Here is a 16,059-nt window from a genome sequence, read left to right on the forward strand (position 1 = left end):
ATAAGTACGCCCTCCAGGAGCCCACAACCAAATCTGGATGATTTTGTCCTTTGCTAGATATGTGTTTCCTTGTATGAAATGTTCACTTCCCTTGAAGTAGGAGCATATCTTGATAATTCATCAGATGTTTCCCTCTTGCCCACTCCCACCCCCAGCAAAGTTACTACCTCTCCAATATCCTGTGTCAGTTTGAGGGCAACTGCTGGAATGAAGAGGATTTATTGCAACCTGAGTAGCCCATGTCTCTATGAATTCAGCAGACTAAGCTTTGAGGCAGTAGGAAAGGAAATTTGTTGATTTTTAAAAATTTGCCAGCTTTGGAAAAACATTTTAGTTGATAAATGTTATATAGTCTATTGTAAACTGCAAAATATAGTGTAGATGATTAAGTTTCTAACACTGTATGTATGTTTTTCTACACATTTTAATTATATGTCCAGGGCTTTCATTGAGGCATCTGGCAACATTCATTTCCTCTCCCTTCTTTCACTTGGTGCTAAATTGTACTGCTTCTCATGTCCTGAGCCATGTGCCCCCTTAATGAACTAATTTAAGGTCTCAGGGCTTAACGTGATGCCACTACTAGATTACACTTGTGTTTTAACAGTTGCTTTCAGTGTTGCAAACTCAATGATTAATCAGGAGAGGGAATTACCCACACAAACACGGTATCACTCAGGAAAGTGTTTCCTGGAGCCTCTCAAATCCACCAAGAGAGATAAATGGAGAAGAACTTTGTTTTTTGAGGAAACAAACTGTATGTGTGTGAAAAAGCCATGAGAGAAAAGTTGAATTCCATGGAGTATAGATGCCGTCCCCAACAGTTGTAACCCTGATGCTCTCACTAACATTTAATAGAATAAGGATGGGGGTACATATTAAACTTTTCTGAGTTACTAAACACAATTTCAAGAAAAAATTCCCTTGAGAATATATTTCAACACACACACAACACAATCTTGAGCACAGAGTGCCTAAAAAGACTTCAGAGGTAACAACACCAGATGGCCGTGAGATGGGGAGGTTTTTCAATACAGCCATCAGGAAAGCAGTTAAGAACTGAGGTCAGGTTGGCCTTATGGCTAACAGATGTACAGTTCAAACGACTGTTAAATGTTGTTTAAAAAAAAAAAAAAATGAGAAGGGAAGGGAAGGGAAGGGAAAAACGATGGGGTATCTCCTGTGATATAGAACATCTCCATGTAAATGGTACTGGTAATTCAATGTTTTAAACACACATTACTGGAACAACTTCTTAATGGGAAGACACAACACACTTGAGGAATTACCACAAATAATAAACTCAATAGTAACTGCAATAGATTGGGTTTTTGTGACTCCTTTGAAGTCATGAAGTCACGAGACAACATAAAGCAAACTCTGAAATTTTAAAAAGAAAACGGCCTAATGAACTGAGGTTCACAGCATATAGCTGGGTCAGTCTCTCACTCTTGCCATATCTGAACAGTATTCAGAACACACTGTTAACAAGTTCTCACCTATTTTATAAATATATATATATATAGCTTTTCTTAATTTTTTTCCCTGAATAGATCATTGACATTCCAAATTCATAGATCATTGACATTCCAAATTCATTCCAATTCATGACATTCATTCATTCAATCCAGTGAAATGTTTTTGTCACAAAAGGAAATACATAGATGGAACCAATGAGAATTGTGTCCTCGAGTTGCTTAAGGACTAGTGGGAAATACGTGGTACATTCATATCTACATATGTATTGGCAGAGCTACCACATGTGGTTGGCTAAGTTGTGCAGTGCACAAGCTGCATGGTCGTCTAGGCGACCTGTAAATAAAGTGATGGACAATGGGAATTCAAAGGAGACAGAAGTTTCTTCCATCTGAAACATCAGGAAAGACTTCCTGGAAGAGGTGATGTTTAAGCCATGCATTGATGGAAAGGTAAATCCTTTCCACAAATGTTGGAATGATGGTGAGAGGAATTTAGCTAGAGGACACAGGCTGCTTCTGACCCCTGTGGCCCAGAACCCACTCACTCACTGATCTTGGCCCTGTGTGGTGTGGTCAGTGTGCATCACTCTGGCCTGACCTCTTCATGGGACTCCTTCATGGAAGGCTTTTCATACCTGCTGATGCCTTTGCCTCATGCCCCACCCCGCCTTCGCTTGCTTGGCTCAGCTAACTCACCTGCAGATCTTAGCTTAGGCTTTACTGCCCATCACCCACCCTCTACCCCAGCCTAGGGCAGGCACAACCCATGGAACTCTGGACAGACCTGTCATGGCACTTATCATATATGTTTTGAACAGTTTCTCTGCAAAATTGTAGGTTCCCTAAGGGAAAAGACTGTGCTTACCATGTTGACAAGTAATTCTCCAGCGACTAACACAGTCACTGACACCTATATGGGCTCAGTAAACAATTTTTGTATTGCTTATATAATGATATTTTGCTACATCAAATTAAAATAGGTTTTGTGAGCAAGGGGGACCTCTGTCAAATACTAGGTTTTCTGTACAATTCAACTTCTTTAAAACATGCCTTGATATTTATAAAAGAAATTATAGATAGTAAGATTTATATCTCTTTAATTTTTAAAACTGCTTTTAGAATCTTTGAGATTGTTATCCAGCTAACATGGCATTAATCTCCATAGAGCAAGAATACCAAAACTCATGAGTTTCAGTTATTTTAAAAGTCTAGAACATATATGACAGGCTAAGGATAGACTTCATCCACTGATTCACTCATCCAAAAAATATTCACTCCAGGCCAGAGCTGTTTTAGGCATTGAGGAGACAGTTAGAAACAAGACAGAAAAGCCCACACAGGAGCGCAGGGTTCGGGGAGATAAACACGTAAGCCAACAAATAATCAAAAAGATTTGGAGGTGGTAAGTGCTACCAAGAAAACTGAAAGGAGCTTGTTCCAAGAGATGGGAACATGAGAGAACCTACGTTATATATGGTCAGAGAAGGTATCTCTGAGGAAGGTGCATTTAGGCTGAGACAAGAAGGAAGCAGGCATGAGAAGAATTGGGTAAGAATGTGCTGAGGTCAGTAAGATAAAGTTTTAAAGGATAGGGTTCAAATATCTCACTTTAAGGAAATGTCAATCCCTTGAGTGCCAGTGATAAGCACCATCTAGGCTTCTGGAGAAATCCTGCTCCCCCCACCTACCCCTCCACCCCACCACCCGCAGAATCACTGCTTGTCTCTCTTGAAAACAACACTTCAAGGTCAGAGGAGCAAGTCTTTGAAATGGGGGAGGTGAGATAGAGTTCTTTATTTTTATTTCAAATGCCATTCCCCCTTTCCTATTTAAATAACTCTAAAGAGCTCTCTATCTTCCCCTTCCAGCCCTGAATCTGTGCAGCTCCTTGCTTGCAAACCACTGACACTGATCTGGCTGACTTAAGATGAAAATGAGTGATTAGAAGGATCTCAGGATTTTATTCATCCGATGAAAATGCAGGAGAATCAGCTCAGAAAGCTGACAGGCAACAAGGGTCCTAGCCAGCAGAGAACAGAGCCAAGGCCCTGACAGGAGCATCTGCTTAGGACACAAAGCCAGGCACTGCTACTCCTTGATCCACACTGCTGGCTCTACTGTCAGTGGGTGTTGGCCACTGGATTCCCAACTCACTCCACCACCACTGCTTCCAAGAATAATCTCTCAATATCCTTTTATCTTTGTATCCCTCCCTCCAGCTTCAGATTCCTTGGCAGAAACCAAGGAATCCAGTCGGCCAAATCCAATATGCCTACACCTTGGTTTTCTCATCTCGAAAGTGGGTACTTTGGTATCCATCTCATAGTGCTATTGTCAGGATTAAGTTAGACAATAGAGAATATGACAGTAGCTGTGCTTTATGTTGTTTTCATTCCTACTTTGAGCCCTCAGGACACAAGTTCTTTACGACAAGCAAAGTAGCTATGTATGCCTTTATTCTGATTCTAATTGTTGCTATTTCCATCATGGGTTTGCATTCCCTCTCATCTTGTCATTTCATCACTTTTTGTCCCCTTTATTTTCTCTTCTGTCTCCCATCTCGTTCTCCTTAATGAATCTCAATTTTCAGAATTACATGTTGGTCTTTTATAGATATCACTGGCCAGTCTGAGAATGTCTTTCATTTTGTGAAGGAAAAGAATGTTTCAGGCAGGAGTGTCAGGACTTTGCTTCTTCTCTGCCATATTTTAAAATGATGGCTTTGTTTTATTGTTGAAGACGAATAGGTGTTTTATTCTTGCTTTTCTTTCCTAAGTCCCGAATCAGCCTAAAAACTGGAGGTTGCAGAGGGTTATTCTCGAGAGCAGAGTTTTCAAGCTTAGCACTCCTGACATTGTGGGTCGGGTATTTCTTTGTTGTGGGGTCTGCCTTGTGCATTGAAAGATGTTGAGCCACATTCCTGGCTGACAGTATCCCTCCTCTCCCCCGCCCCAGTGTCATTACCAAAAATGTCTCCTGGGTGTTAAAACCATCCTGGATGAGAATATCTGCCAGGCACTCGACTAACTGATTTACATCTGTTACTCCTGACTTCACCATGAGGCTTTTTTTCTAAACGGCATTTAAATATTTTGCCCCAACTTAGGTAACTTGGACCGCTTTTTGAACAAATGAACTGACTTTTTCCAGTCTTAACCATAAGCTGTGTCTTGAACCCCCCATCTTGGTGATAAGAGTGACTTAGCTCAGAGGGTACATATGGATCATGACTGCAGAGTCCCATCAAGAACACTCATAAAGCAACTCAAATGTATCTTTTTGCTGTATGACTTATAAGCTCACTGTTGTTAAAATATCATAGTTCTTTCACTGTAACATACCATTGGTTGTAGGAGTCACCATTATAGCTCTCCTCTTACTTAAAAAACATTATATTAAATGTTCACAAGTCTTCTTCTTTAATTAACCGCAATGCTACACATATTTGCATTCCACTTTATTTCTCAGGATTGCACTCCAACTGTGAGTCTAAGGATAGTCTTCAAATGGTAAGGTACATCAGAAGCATCATGGGAGCCTGTTAAAATGCATTTTATTTCCATCCCTCTCCTTTATATTATGACTTTGAGGATGAGCAGTACAGCGCAGGGATGCAATCAATTCTAGACAGGCATCCCAGTGAATTCTGAGGCCAGTGGTCCACCAACACCCATTGAAAAAGACTGGTCTAAGCTTTCTTCCCTTTTAGAATATAAAGATTTTTCTAAATTACTCTTGGACCTCAGCAGCCATGTGTACCATCATAATGACACACTGTTTTTCATAGGCTTGATCACGATCTGAGGAGACATCCTAAATAGTACCAGGGATAGATCTGAACTTTCTATTTAGCTAAATTTGTAGTTTTGCTTTTCGTAATTTCAACGATGTACCACTGGGAGTTGAACAGCTTGTTTTATAAGCCAGCTGGGACCTTTCAACAGACGAATGTTTACTGCTGTGGTACTAGACTTTCATGATGCTTACATTGGCTACACCAATCTTTGCTATCTTAGAAAATTCTCTAACTCTTCTCCAAATTTTGGCACTTTCTACTGCCTTTCAGTATATCCCTTGGGGCAGAACAGATGATCTTCTGGATATGAAATAATTTTTATCTCAAGACTGCATAATAATATCAATTTTACAAGAAATTTTAAGTGACAGGGATTTGAGTTTAATTTAAAATTCATCAGAGTGTGATGTTACTAATGCAAAGCTGTTAATTGAGGTGACAACTGCTTGTCTACATGTTAAATTTGTCTGTGTCTAGTCGTTGACAACTACTTATCAACTCACCTTCTCCCTGGTGGCTGGCTGGAAATTTTCATTTGTCATTAATTATAAGATACGTTCAGATTTTAGAAGAAATCAAATATGATAAAAGTTATTTTACAATAAAAAATTAATATTCTAAGTCTAAGTTTTGCATTGCTAATCAATATATTATTCAAGGATATTAAAATGATTAGGCAGATTTATCCGAACAGGGAAATTGTGTCCTACATAGAATTTTTTAAAACAAGAAATTCTACTATTGCAGAAAAGAAATAGCACAATTTTTGAATTAATGGAGCTCCTTTTTTATATCACACATACCAGTATACATAAATAATTAGCATGTCCTTAGTAAATGTGCTTTTTCCCAATTAAAAAAAGCATAAGCTAATTTAGCAATCAAGGCTTAAACTCCTTTTCCCAGACAAACCACAGAATTAGTCAGAAGGCCCAGAAACAGGTTTATCAGACAGAAAACTACAGGATTAAGTCTGTAAACAGAGTTAATACTGTTGGCTCTATTTGATTTCAGAAGACCATGTTCCACATGGATAACCCTAGAGTACATTCCACAATGGACTGTTTCTATCCATAATATGTTCTGGTACCTATTTTATTTGGTGGGTTAGAAAGCATCTGACAGGTTCTTCCTACCCTACACAGAGAGTAAAAAGCAGAAAGGTGGAAGGAAGTGCAGAAGTTTCCTTACTGCGGGCTACTCATCGTATAAACAATCATTATTTACTCACCAAAGCCCTCTGAGAAGTATTATTAGATAACATAGGTATACAGGAGAGCTAAAAGCAACACTCCGCACTAAAAGGATGCTCATGGGACATCTCTGAAGGCTCTCAAGTAACTGGTGTCTTAGTTCCATTAAAAACTCCCAACTCTATATTGAAAAACATTTATTCTGATATGGCCAAATTACAAGAAGCCAGCAGAACCTCTGCCTTGAAGAATACCAGCCACACCAAGAAATCCTTTCTGCTGTTTTCCCATTGAGTCTGGCCTCTGAGATGTTATGACAAAGTAAGCATGGAATTTTGTCAACTTCAAAGTCTCCTGACATTTATTTCTTGGGCCCGGAAAGCCTTAGTGCATCTTCAGTGGCTGAATCTTGGAGCTGAGAGCCATGGCAATCAAGGTGAAATGTCAGTCTTAGCCTCCACAGCAGCAGCAAACATCCCCCTAACGATCACCATAGTCTAAATGTAAGCTAACAAGGGCCAAAACTATGGTGGTAAAAACTGAAATAGGAAGGATGGAACAAATGGGGATAGAATTGCTAAGAAAGACTAGGGAGACCTTGTCGATTTTTAAAATGGAAAGGGAAAGAGAAGGCAAAATAAAAAGCTACTTCCATTTTTAAAACTTGGGAGACTGAATACAGCAGGGCCATTAATAGCACTAGCAAAGTCAGGAGGATAAATACTTGGGGGTTCAAAGATGTGTGAGGTCTGTGATTTAATAAATTTGAAGGGCCAATCCAGTTGCAAGTGTCCAGTTGGCATGTAGAGGAATAGAAATAAAACTCAAGACGGGGGCGGTTTGGGAATTTGCACAAAGATGTCAGTGGACATGAAGGAGTAGATGTGTTCTTCCAGGAAGAAAACACAGGGATTAAGGAAGAAGTGGCTAAGGATAAATGTTTTCAAAATACCCACAGTTAGCAGATAGGGGAGGGAAAACAGGCATCTGAGAAGACAGACAAAATTCTGAAAGTGTGCCCAGAAAGTTCCGTGTCAGAGAAGCACATTTCAAGGAAAGGGCTGATCAGCTATGTCAGTGATGGAGAAATCTAAGGCAGATGAGAGGATGATGAACACAGTAGAGAGGAATTAAAGCAGCTTGTGATAAGTTGAAGGCAAATTTGAAGGAAGATCATTTGGTGACAGTCCTCCAGGGATTGTGCCAATGACACCCTATATCCTATATTTCATCTCCAGCTCAGCCTGAACAGATGGCACAAATGAGACTCTCTTCATATGAGGGTTTCCTCTGGATTTATAACCTAGTCAGTCCCATTTCCTTATTTGCCTCCAGAAGGGCCAGAAGCAAAACCTCATGTGCATTCCCAGAAGAGGCAGAATAGGGCTCATTAACAAGATGCTTGAGATGGCTCTGCCTGCAGCTTTATGAAGAAACTTTACGAATTAGCAATGTAATATGTAATATAGCACACTCTCTCACCACTGCAGACCCAGGTTTCAGTGCCTTATATTATAGCTATATTTTACATGAAATATAATTGGTTTCTGAACTGTCAGATTTCAGCATCTTAAAGTTAGCATTAAAAGTAAGATTGATAAAGTTATTTTCATCTCAAATATTATGAGATGGATTCCTATGAGAAATGGAAATATGGCACTTTCTTAATTTCCAGATTTAGCAAACCCCAAACCAAACCTTTTCATGATAATAAATCTTTTTATATTTCACTGAAGTCCCCTCTAGTCTAACCCAGAAGTTGGAAGTAAAGTCTGAAATTAACTCTTGTTTCATTTCTGTAAAATACTTCATTTCCTTTCTAATGTATAGCACTCATCCAGATTTTATGCATATGTTTTGAATTTTATTATTGTCATTTCAAATACTTTATCATATTTTGCTATACTCTATGATGTATTAGGAGTTAGTGAAGAAATAAGAGTACAGTGTGATTAATTATAGTACAGCAGTTATAATTCTGCCTTTCGATTAATCAAAGTAATTTCTTTTGTTGTAACACAAGTAGGTCTTTTACAGACATAATTTTTCATGGACCAGTAATAACTCTGCATTTTATAGAGTTATTTCTGGATGTAAATAATAGAACACAACATTGAGCCAACCCCAGTATTCTCATAATAAGTAAAGGCCGGGTACCAAATGAAACACAGGAATATAGCTGGCCTCTGAGAATGATCTAGAACCAGGGCTTTGTCTGTGCTCTGCCTGCTCTTCTACTTCATAGTTTTCCTCTGAGGACTAGCTTCTTCGGCTCCTCAGTCAACATATGACACATGGGGACCAAGAGCGCTCTGATTTATGTGTTATAATTCAGCCATCCAGGGAGAGACTGATCCTCTCTCTCCCAGTTCCAATTTTTAAATTCTGAAGCAAAAGCTTGGCTAGTTTTCATCAGCTATCCATTCTTAAATGAATCAACTCTGGTTAGAGTGGGGTCCAGAGAGGAGAATGGGATTTTTTGACCCAGTCTATCAATTGCAGACAGGAGCCATGGACATACTGGACAAAATAGCTGCCCAGAATCTCCAGCCATTGTGACGGGGGAAGAGGAAATGAAAAGTGTGTGCTACAAGAGACTCTTCTTACAAAGTGTTGAGATAACTTGATTCCGTCACTTAAATCTTTTTTTTTTTAAATCATCTAATTTGCTTAGAAGACAACGACAACCATAACTATCATTTGGGTCTGTTTAAATAATTTTATTTTAAAATATTTGTCTTCAAAAAAAATTTTGTTTTCTGGGCATGTGAAAACACACTGGTTATATTTAGTTGCCTATTGGGGAACTCTGGTGGAAAATTGAGTGAGCAGGGGCACATATTTAAAATAACACAAGACAGCTGGTTTTATCCAGTCACTGATTGGTAAGGTGGCTGGGGAACTTAGAGGCTTGGAATTCCCCTTGGTTATTGTAGACAATACTAAAGTTGCTGACTCAATCCCCTTCATGTTTGCTTTCCTCCAACACAGAGATCAAAAGGTGAAAACTCATCTTCCCAGCCTCCCTTAAAGGGGGGCCTTGCTATTTGGTTCTAGCGAACAGGACATAAGTGGAAGTCCATTAGTGCTGCCACTTATGCTTTTCTTTTTCCTGCCTGGAAAGCTGGGAGGATACCTGAGGTCTCTGTCCTGTCTAAGGATGACAGAGCAAGGAAAGAGGAAGAAGATGAGAAACCATGGACTGCCCATGCCTGAACTTCCTGTTGTCTGAGACAGATAAACTCTATACCTTATTGAAGCCACTCTGCAAGATTTTTCTTCGCCTCACAGCTGATACAACCCAATACGTGTAGCTATCAGAACATCAAGGAAGTAGAAAATACTACAAGTCCGTACCTTCGTACCTAAAGGTCGCCAATTTTTACTGCAAATCATGTTACCCTTTTGGGGGGCATAGAAGGCTGAATACTGGTCCCTCAAAGATGTTCACATTCTATCTCCAGAACCCATGAATAGGATATTTGTGGATATGATACCCTACCTGGTAAAAGAGATCTTGCAGGTGTGATTAGGTTAAGGACCTTGAGATGCTGAGGTGATCCTGGATTATCCAGGTGGGCCCAATGTAGTTACAAGAGTTTTTATAAGAGGGAGGGAGGAGGGTCAGGGTCAGAGAGATGTGAGGATGGAAGCAGAGGTCAGAGAGGAAAGAAGACGTTATGCCACTGGCTTTGAAGATGGAGATGAGTCAAGGAATGCAGACAACACTTAAAGACTGGAAAAGGCAAGAAAATGGATTCTCCCCTAACCAACCCCCCCCCCGGAAGTAATGCCACCCTGTGGACCCATTTTTAGACAGCTGACCTCCAGAATTGTAAAATAATAAACTTTTATCATGATAATACTAAGTTTGTGAAAATTTGTTACAGAAGCAGTAGCAAACTAACCCAGGGGCTTTTAATTAACGACAATATTAGCATACTGGACTCCTATAAGGCTTCCCAAAGGATCACTCACCCTCCAGCCGACCCTCAAATCCATTCAGGACACTGCAGGGGCAGCATGAGGCTGTGTCCTTTCAGTAGATTGAAATTTTCCCCTCTGATATAATGAGAATGACATTGTAGACTTGAAGGCAAATCCAGTTTCTTTGATCCATAATTGGTTTTTTGTCAGTTTCCCAGAGGTTTTTGTGACTACTGAGTGGAAATTTCATTCATGTGACATTTAATATAGAACTCTCTGAATGTATGATTAATTTTTGCAGATCAGGTATTACCTCATTATCAGATTTACAGAAAGTAGCAACGTAATTATAAAGCAGCTATTTTCAGCACGGTCTGCCCGGGTTATTTCTCCACCAAATCATTACGCCCTGGGAAACAACACATGGCATTAGCAAAAACAAGTTGAACCTCGGTGAGCAATCCCTTCAGATAATTGCGTCTTTAGTATTGACGGTTCCCTTAGGATTTGGGGGTCTTGAGATCTCCTCTGCCCCTGGACTGCAATTCATTAAGGTTTCCATCCTGAACCAGTTTTAATTAAACTGTCCTCCTTTTCTCTTTAGTTCCCCATAGCTCATCCTTCTTAACAGGTCACAGTGGTAGAAATACAGCTGCTGGGTTCAACTGAGACCCAGCCCCCTCCTATCTGTCATTTCAAGGAATCGCCTCTCAGTTTATAAGTTCAGCATTTTACTGAGCTGAATAAGCATAAAATATACCTGCCTCCACAAAAAAGAAAACAAAAAAGAAAAGACAAGCATCTCAGTTCGCATCTTTTAGAAAATAAAACAGGTACTGTTTTATTCATAAGCTGACACCATGTTTATGACAATAATGCTAGGTGATAATTTAATGTCCTTAAAAAATCAACTTTTGGCTTTCTTCATCCTGAAATTAAACTGCCTTGTGATGATATGATATGACAGGACATGACATGATATATGCTATGATATAGGACAGACAGATTTCCGGAAGGTTTATAACTTTTCATCCCCTTTCCAATAGGATTCTCTTAACTGGCTATAGTCATTTTTCATTTTATGTACAAAGTGAAATAGATTTGTTTGTCTGTTACTTGATTATTTTCACTGAGAAGCAATAATATAACTGCATCTCTTGTTAGTTGTCCTTATAAGTTTTCAGAGTGATAACTTTGTTTCAGTAACACAGGTTCTCCTTCACTGTGGGTAAGAAAGAAAGGAGCTTCTTTGTTCATCCAACAATCTAATAAATATTCATTGAGTGCTTTCTTTGTGCATGGCCGAATACAAGGCAATGCATAGAATATAAAATTGTCTAAGACAGGCTCTACTTGGAAGCAATTCACTGAGTTACGTTTTACATGTTAACTCTCATTCTCTACCTCAAAGAAAAGCAAAGGACTCCTTATTGCCACCCCATTTCTCATTACAGTGTTTGGGAGAGAAGATTTGAGAACACAGAGTCTGGAGGAAAGGTAATTAGTTACGAGGCATCATCTATTCATAAGGTATTGCAGGGACAAATAGAACAATAGAATAAAGAGAAAAATAATGTTATAAAATACATTTACAAAGAAAGACTTGAAAAAACTTACTGATCGGCCATTAGGTAAATACGCAGGTAAATATAAAACATTTTTTCTTTTAATTTCTTTAAAATACGTCTAACTGTTTAACCAAAAGTTAAAGCATTGTCTTATGAGGTTTAGAAAAAAAATATATGTAGTACAAATGAAAACGACAGCATAAAGGACTGAGTGAAGTGGAGATAAATGGAAATATACGATATTGTTACAAAATTGCTATGTAATGTGAAATGGTATAACATTGACTTTATAAGTATGCTATGAAAAGTTAAGGATGTATATTTTAAGTCCTACAGCAACCAATAAAAACTAATGCAAAGAGGTATACCCAAAAAATCAATAAGTAAATTAAAATGGAAGTCTAAAAATTATTCAAATAAGCTCAAGGAAAGCAGGAAAGGAGAACAGAGGCAACACACAGAAAACAGAAAATAAAATGGCAGACCTAAATCCAACCATGTCAATAATTACATTAAGCATTAAAGAAATGCATTGGGTGATGAAACATTTTTCACCAAATGGTGCTAGAACTGAATATCTATATAGAAAATACTGGACATCATTCCCTATTTCATGCCATGCCCAAATATTAATTTGAGGCATATCATAAACCTAAATGTAAAACCTAATATCATAGAGCTTTTGGGAGAAAAGATAGGAGAATTCTAAGTAAGCCACAGAATGCAATATCAAACAAATAAAATTGATAAATTATACTGTATCCAAAATTTCCACTTATCAAAAGACACTATTAAGAAATGAATAGGCAACCTATGGATTGGGGGAAAAATATTTGCAAAACTAGTATCTAAGCTATGTAAAAGGTGGTCTCAGTAATAAGAAGACATAAAACCCCATTAGAAGAATAGACAAAAGATTTGGACAGACAATTCATAAAACAAGATATACAAACGGTCAATAAACATATGAACATGCTCTTAATTATTCATTAGAGAAATGCAAATTAAAGCCACAATGAGATTTCATTATATGACCACCAGAATGGCAAAAATTTTAAAAACTGAGAACAGCAAATGTCAACAAGGATGTGAAACAACTCATACGGTTGGTGGGAATGTAAATGGTATAACCATTGAAAACTGTCTGACAGTTCTTATAAACTACACATACCTACGCTATAACCTAGCAATACCACTCCTAAGTATTACCCAAAAGAAATGAAAAGTATTGTCTACTTAAAGACATATAAGAATGTTCATAATAGCATTCATAACACTGCAAAACTGGAAACAGCCCAGGTGTCCATCAAAAGGAGAAAGGATAAACGAAACGTAATATATTCGTGCGATATTACTCAGCAATAAAAAAAGGAATAAAAGCTACTGATACAAGCAATAGCATGTATAAATTTCAAAGTTATGCTGAAAGAAACCTCAGGCAAGCGAGTACATACTATGTGACTTCATTTACATGAAGTTCTAGACGATTTAGAACTAATGTATTGTGGAAAAAAATCAGAACAGTGTTCCTTCTGGAAGTGTAAAGGCAGAGATTAATGGTTCAGGGACATAAGGCAACTTTTAGAGGTTATGTTAATGTTTTATATCTTGATAAGACTTTGGGTTACTCAGGTGAATACATTTTTCAAAGCTCATTAAATGATATATTTAAGATTTGTGCATTTAATTATATGTTGAACCAAAGAAAACTGTAAAAAAGCATTAAATTCTAGTTATTGATACGCAAACTAAAGTCTTTAGGAGGAAGTCTATGAATCTGAAAGTATCTGAAAGTTACTTTGAAACTGATAGATAGACAAGATGGATTGATGGATGGATAACGATGGACCTAATAAAGCAAGTTAGTGAAATGTTAGTGGCAGTTCATGACAACATTTTCTAACTTCTCTGTATGTTTAAACTGTTGGAAAAAAAATGTTGGAAAACATTTAAAAGTCAATCAATATAATGCCCAATTAACAGAATAAGAAAAATAAAGCAATTCAACTTAATAGTTGCAGAAAAACATTTAAAAAATGCAAAACCTATTTATTATAAAACTCTTAGAAAACTAGGAATATAAGGGGACTCTCTTAAACTGAAATAAGTTACAGACATGCTCACACAATCTATAGCAAAATCTATTTAATGGTGATTATTTTAGAGCTTTCCTTTTGAGACAGAGCATAAGACAAGGTTTCCCACTGTCATTAATTTTATTCCACACTGTTCTGGAAGTCCTAGTGAGTTTAATAAGACAAAAAAATTTAAATCAAAAGAAATAAAAGGCATTAGCAATGGATTTAAAAAATAAAAGTTTACTATTTGTGGGATGACTGTGTAAATAAAAAATCCAAAATATTTATAAATTATTTAGAATTAATAATTTAACAATTTTGCTGAATATAAAGTCACTATACAAAAATTAATTGCATTTCTATGTACCAGCAGTAAAAAGTTTTAAAAAGTTTAAAAATTTAAATTATAACATTTAAAAAAATGAAAAATAGCAATTCCGTTGGAATAACATGTGAGACTTTTTTTACAGAAAATTACCAAATATTGAGATAAATTTAAAATGATATAAATGGAGAGATACACGTGTGCATGACTGCAAGTTTCAGCATTACAAAGATATCTGCTTTCTCCAGTCAAGACACAAACAGGAACTTTTGTGAAACTTGACAAGCTGATTCTAAAATTTTAATGAAAATGGCCATGGGCCAAAAACCAGATGATTTACTCTTCTGGGTAACAAGACTTACTATAAAGCTACAGTAATAAAGAAAAAAAAATAAAGGACAAATATACTAATGAAGCATAATAGAAAAGGAAAAGATCCTTGTATTTACGTACATGATACTCAATAAAGTAGGCATGAAGAACAGTAAAGAAAAGTCGATATTTTGAATGAATGATTCTGGCTAACTTGGACATCTATTTAGAAACAAAATAGAATCTTAACTCTCTGCCCCCCACCATGCATAAACATCAGTTCCAAGAAGACTGTAGATCTAAACACAACAGACACAACAATAAAGTATCTAGAGGATAATATAGGAGAATATTTTCATGATCTAGGCTGTTTATTTCTTTTAAAAATTAATTAATTACTTTTTCTTCCAGTTTCATTAAGATACAATTGACATACAGCACTGTATAAATTTAAGGCATACAGCATAATGATCTGACTTACATACATCATGAAATGATTACCACATAGTGAACATCCATCATTTAATATCGATACAAAAGAAAAGAAAAAGAAAAAAAATATTTTTTTTCCTTGTGATGAGAACTCTCAGGGTTTATTCTCTTAGCAACTTTCAAATATAACATACAGCCGTGTTAATTATACTAATAATGTTGTACATACTTCCCTAATGCTTATTTATCTTATAACTGGAGTCTGTACTTGTTGACCACCTTCATCCAATTCCCCCTCCCCCCAACGCTTTGCCTCTGGTAACCACAAATCTGGTCTCTTTCTTTCCATGAGTTTGTTTGTTTGTTTTTGAAGTATAATTGTCCTTCAACACTATATTAGTTCCTAGTGCACAACATAGTGGTTCAATGTTTCTATATGTTACAAAATGATCATCACCGTAAGTCTAGTTACCACCAGTCATCATACAAAGATATTACATTATTATTGATTATATCCCTTACACTGTACATTTCATCTTTGTGACTCACTTATTTTGTACCTGGAAGTTTGTACGTCTTAATTTCTTAGGCTATTTCTTAAACAGGAAACAATACTAACCATGTAGAAATAAATGAAAATTTTGGATTACATTAAAATTAATAACTTCTTTTCTACAAAAGACCTTAAGAACATGAAAATTAGAGAGGAGGGCTTCCCTGGTGGCGCAGTGGTTGAGAATCTGCCTGCCAATGCAGGGGACACGGGTTCGACCCCTGGTCTGGGAAGATCCCACATGCCGTGGAGCAACTAGGCCCGTGAGCCACAATTGCTGAGCCTGCGCGTCTGGAGCCTGTGCTCCGCAACAAGAGAGGCCACGATAGTGAGAGGCCCGCGCACTGCGATGAAGAGTGGCCCCTGCTTGCCACAACTAGAGAAAGCCCTCGCACAG

The 16,059-nt window shown here is 37.4% G+C and overlaps 1 long non-coding RNA gene across 1 annotated transcript in view; it reads right to left on the reverse strand.

Moving 5' to 3' along the window:
- Nucleotides 1-3,360: 3,360 nt before the first annotated feature.
- Nucleotides 3,361-16,059, reverse strand: part of LOC309609800 — an 85,710-nt gene continuing 73,011 nt past the window's right edge. The window contains exon 4 of the long non-coding RNA XR_014233585.1: nucleotides 3,361-15,821. This is a non-coding gene — a long non-coding RNA (uncharacterized lncRNA). The remainder of the gene's footprint in view (nucleotides 15,822-16,059) is intronic.

This window comes from Balaenoptera borealis, assembly GCF_965194805.1.
Source record: "Balaenoptera borealis genome assembly, chromosome: 13".
NCBI lineage: Eukaryota > Metazoa > Chordata > Mammalia > Artiodactyla > Balaenopteridae > Balaenoptera > Balaenoptera borealis.